General features: G+C 36.7%; 1 non-coding gene across 1 annotated transcript; it reads left to right on the top strand.

Moving 5' to 3' along the window:
* The first annotated feature begins 2,010 nt into the window (after positions 1 to 2,010).
* Positions 2,011 to 2,117, top strand: LOC140530548 (U6 spliceosomal RNA). The gene has a single exon (XR_011975984.1). It is a non-coding gene; the product is annotated as a U6 spliceosomal RNA (small nuclear RNA).
* The last annotated feature ends 3,391 nt before the right edge of the window (positions 2,118 to 5,508 follow it).

The following is a 5,508-nucleotide window of genomic DNA, read 5'->3' as shown; positions in this document are numbered from 1 at the left end:
CCTTGATGGAGGAATCAAAGATGACTCTATAGTTCTGAGTATAGGTAACTGTGGGAATGATCCTTACATTGATAGAAACAGGGAAGCCAGGAGAAGTAGGTTTGGAAGAAAGATTAGGATTTCAATTTTGAGTCAGAGGTGCTGATGGGACATTCACGCTGAAATGTCCTCAATGTGGTTGGAAATACTGGTTGGCACTCAAGAGAAAGATCTGGCCTGGAGATTTGTTTTGAAAGTCAACTTCATAGGGGACTATTGAAAACATGGAAATAGGTGTGACTGCCAAAGAAGGACCATAGAGAAAGAAGAGAAGAGGACTGAGAAGGCCAGAATGTTGTAGGAATATCATATTTAAGGTGCAGGAAGCAGAAAGGCAGCCAATGAAGAGAGGAGGATTAAGAGCCAAAGAAGAAAATTGAGGAGTAGTCAAGTCATTTTTGTGAGGATGAAAGAAATAATTGTTTCAACTTTGGAAAAATTCAAAATTGAGGGGCCTGAAACCAAGCATGAAAAGTACAAGCCTGTCATTATTTTTGATTCTCGTGAAATAGGATCTGTTTACATATTGTTACTAAAGGATTTCTTCATTTTTTTTTAATATAGCCCTTCATTTGTCCGAGAAATAAGGACATTAAACAATTTCAGGAAAGCATTGATATTGACTGCATATCATAAGTTTGCACTGAGTTAGAGGGGGAAAGACTTTTCATTGTAGTTCTCTTGAGAATAGTGGCTCTAATTAAGTGGAAGAGTGATCATGGAAAAATGAAGTTTCAGACTAGTAATTCTTTTATTAAAAAAATCTAAATATACAGAGGTTTGGTGAAACCAGAACATTATGAGATTAATATTTTTTTCCTGAGACAGATTAGATGAATGGTCTGATTGGTTAGTCAGTTTATTTTTATAAGGCCAATTATATGTGATGCCTACTTCAAAGATTTGGAAAGGATACGTTACTCCATTTTAATATAAACAGTATCTAATCCAAGGCAGAATTAAACTAGTGTAATTTCATTTGGAAATAACTATTTAGTGAAACTTCCAGCCTGGACTATTTGTTACATCCTACTCATTCACTGCAAGTCTGGCCAATTCTGGAAAGGAGAATCAGAGATAGTCACTTTAGGGGATAAAAAAAGAAGTTTTACAATAGTGTGGATCAAAGGTGGAAATACACAAAAACAGTTTTAGGTTAAATTGGTTAGTTTAACAGGTTAAATTAAATTTTAGGTTAAAGAGTCTGGTTTTCAAAAAGTTTGGTAAATCCCTTCCTTCCATCCCCCCCATCACTCTGCCATGGTCATGTATTTTGTGTATAGCAAGTTATTGAATCATGGCGTCATCTTTACAGTCTGAATGCAGAGTCTAATACAACTATCAAAGTCATCAAATTTTTGCTCTCTGAGGAAAAGGAACACCACCTCCTTTGTGAAGGCTTCTTTGATTCCCCTCAGCAATATCTGAGTCCTCCCTCCTCAAATTTCTAATAGTATTTTGCATTTATATTTGCACTTATTTTCTTAGAAGCATGTATATGAATCTGTATACAGTTGTGGTAGAGCAATAACTGCTGTGAAGTAACTGAGGTTTTGCTACAGAGTACCAAAATTTAAAGGGTACTGACAGTATTTAATGGTTTTTCAGAAGTATTTAAACAATCGAGTTTAATAGACTCTAAGCAAGGATCAGTGATTAAAATAGGAACCTATCAAAAGGATAGAATTCCTTGTTCTTCTCATCTGAATGTCTTGTTAGTTTCTGATGCTTTTCCCAAACCAAGTGGATTTGTCTTAAAAGTTGATTTGAAGCAATGATTCACTCTTTCTTCAGTATGTATTATATAATTTTTCCCACATATAAAAATTTCTGGTAATTGATCTACATATTCTGATTCATTATTATTTGTTTATACATACCTTATCTCCTGTACAAAATTATAAGTTCCTTGAGATAAGGACCATGTCAGTTTTTTCATTGCTTTTGTTTTCCTATTTCCTGGTGCCTTTTATATTCACTTCAGTAGCACACATACAAAAACTAGAATGATACAGAGAAGATTTGCATTTCTCCTGTACAAGGATAACATGCAACTTCATGAAGCATTCCATATTTCTTTTCTATGGCATCTAAGTGGCCCAGTGGATAGAATGTCAGGCCTGGAGTAAAGAAGATCAGAATTCAAATTTAGCCTCAAATACTTACTAGCTGTGTGACCCTAGAGTTACTTAACCCTACCTGCCTCAGTTTAGTCATCTTAAAATGAGCTGGAGAGGGAAATAGACAACCAATCCAGTATCTTTGCCAAGAAAACCCTAATAGGGTTAAGAGTCAGACATGACTGAAACAACCGAACAACAGTAGTACCTTTTACCTAAAGCAATACCAAGGTCCTGAATTTTGTGGTGGGAAGGGAATGGAGGCGGGGGAAGGGAATTTCCTCCACCAAGAAAAATGGAAATCCATCTATCTTTTATAGCCTTGGAGAGTCATTAGTGGTGCTCATGGATATCAATGACTTGGTCTGGGTCACATAGCTAGTATGAGTCAGAGTTGAGATTTTAATTCAGAAATTTTCATGACTCCAAGTTTGGCAATCTTTCCACTACACTACGCTGTCTCTCGCCATATACATAGTAAAAATTTAATACTTGCTGAGTTGAGAGTGGTGGTCATGAATAGGACTTATTAAGGACTTGGGAGGTCATCTAATCTGTTCTGCTCTTATAGGGGGGAATTTGTTTGAAATGCCCCCTAAATAGTGTATTCTCCCTCTGTTCTGCAGAAACAACTTCTCATGTAGTAAAAATGAGTGATTACTAAACTAGGGAGTCCAGATAAATAGATCTTTCTAATAGAAATGAAATGTGTGACCTTGAACATAACATTTCTCCTCTTTGGGAAAAATTCCTGGGGTTTTAACCTCCTCACCTGTAAAATGAAGTTTGGACCCAATGCTCCTTTATGCCAAGGACTATTTTTATTTGTTTATTTTTCTCTGTATCCTCAATGTTTAGCATAGCGTCTTGAATGCTGTTTTGTGTTATTGTTGCTTTTATATAAGACTTCTCTTTTAATCAGTATATGGAACCCACAGGATGGAAACTTCCAATATCAATGATTAACAGCTAGTCTAGGGGATTTTGAGAGAATACTGACATCAATTAATAGTTCTTCAGGAGCATAGGAAAAGCTGAGTTTATTATTTCCTTAACAAAAATCATGAGCTAAACTAGGATATAATCAATATTTGACTTCCTTTCCCCCCATACTCTATATTTTGGTATATTGCTCCATGGGACATTCACAGAATTATCTGAGGACACTGAGAGATTAAGTAAATAGTCCACATTAATGTAGCCAGTGTGTATCAAAGGTAAGACTTAAACATAGATTTCATTCACTCTATAACTAGTTCTCTATACACTACCTCATCCTATCTCTTTGCCTTGAACATAATATAATAGCAATAATTGTTTTCCTGACCTAAATTGAATTAGTGTTCCTCCCAATTTCAATCCCTTCATATAAGAGGTCCATCCCCAATTTCTATGCTCATCGGACCTCTTCTCATTGTCATTGCTTTCCCCAGGTCTCACAATCACAACAAACACAACTCCCAAAATCCAGTGTTAGGTCAGGGTTTGTTCTGATTCATCCCTTCCTTGAAGGAATGTAGTATGCTGCAGAAAGTCAGAATAGCCACACATGATTGTAGGACACTCAGACCAAAAGCAAGATTGTACAGAAATTATAAGGAATTAGTTCTTCATTACTCTTCATACTTGGAATCCCCAATCCATAGATGGATAAAGTAAGAAGAGCTATTTTAAAGTCTAGGACTCAACAGAAGCCTAACAGCTACATTGCAAAGAAATCAATGGCATTCAGTCTATACATTTGAAACTGGTGAATATCCTTCTCTGGACCAAAGATGATGGGGATATTTTTGTATGCTTTTTTAAAGAGGGCTCATAAGTCTTGTTGGAGACCAAATGCCTCTTTCAAAACAACATTTTGATGAGTTAAGTGTAAATGAATCAGAAACATACGGATTAAATTTCCCTTAATGCACATGGATTTAAAAATTAAGGGAAAAATGCTTGGCAAAACTTATTTTGGCTTTTGCCAAACCCAAAGCATTGGAAAAAATAGTTGGAGATGTTCAATGAACCAACCCAGGAAAACGTGGCCGGCTTCCCCTATCCCTAATTATGAAATCTTCATTTGTTCTCATATGAAGTATCAGGAGAGTCCATGGAAAATGAGAGACATTTCTATTGGAGGCGACGCCTGGTTCTAAACAAGACTTTGTGAGAAAATCCCTGTGTTTACACATGAGTATGCCAAACATTTGCATTTATCTTGCATAATTAATTGTGTAATCTTCAGAAGAAGTAGGACTCTTCCTTTAACTCTTGTGGAGGAAAGGCAATATCTTTCTCTCTGTGTGCCTGTCATAAATACATGTTTTAAAGGGTTTTCAATGGAAGATGTCTTTTCTTAATTTTTTCCATATGTTGTTCTTAGTAGGGATGATTTTTCTGACTGAGTGTCTCCTAAATCCTGCTGGGTAATGCTGCAGATGGTCACGGTTAACACAAGCATGTGACGAATCCCAGATGTGAGAGCAATCAAAGTGATGTGCAGATCTAAGGGAATACTCTAGGGAACAAATGAGGGATATCTTGTAGGGTCAGAAAACTTAATGAGGGTCAAACCAAGAGGTGTGGGGGAGGAGGGAGGAATGGAACAAAAACTAGGAATCCATCAATATTTCAATTGTTGCAATTCATGTCTCCAAGAAAGGAGTTAGGAAGGAAGTAATGCAAAGGGATGATATGTTTTACTCACATAGTCAATCACAGGAGTGCACTTTCCAGAAGGAAGGAGGTGATATCCCCCCTGTAATGTACATCAATCAGATTAAATAAGGTGTGCAACAGTCAATTCTGAGCACCACATGTCAAGGCGGGATATTGACAACTTAGATCCAGTTCTCATTATCAGGAGAGGACTGGAAATGATGTCCTATGAGGAATGACTGAGGAAAGGATACTTAGCTTGCAAAAGAGAAGACTCAGAAGAACATGGTTATTGTCTTCAGCAATATCAATGGTTGCTAAGTGGAAAAGCACATAGGCTTGTTGTACCGGATAAGGTTCGAGAAGAGAGAACTGGGACCAATGGGTGGAAACAGCAAAGAGGCATATTCCAACTCAATATAAAGGTTTCCTAACATTAGAGCTATCTAAAACTCAAGGGCCTCTGAGAAGTAGTGAGTTTTCTGTCATTTGAAAGTGAAAGAAGCACTCATCAGAGATATTTAGAAGGGATTCATGGTTCAGACATGAGTTGATGACCTATGAAGTTCTTCCCAGCTTCGAAAGTCATCTTTTTTCTGTATTCAGCCTGGCATGTTTATGACCTCCAAATGTTAAAAGAATGGGCATTATTGTCTCTTTTCTTAGTTAATGTACAGTCTGGAGTTGCTTTATTTTATAGAAT

This window comes from Notamacropus eugenii, chromosome 2 (assembly GCF_028372415.1).
Source record: "Notamacropus eugenii isolate mMacEug1 chromosome 2, mMacEug1.pri_v2, whole genome shotgun sequence".
In the NCBI taxonomy this organism is placed as follows: Eukaryota; Metazoa; Chordata; class Mammalia; order Diprotodontia; family Macropodidae; genus Notamacropus; species Notamacropus eugenii.
Note: the sequence above shows the minus strand (reverse complement) of the source record. Positions and strands in the feature narration are given on the sequence as shown.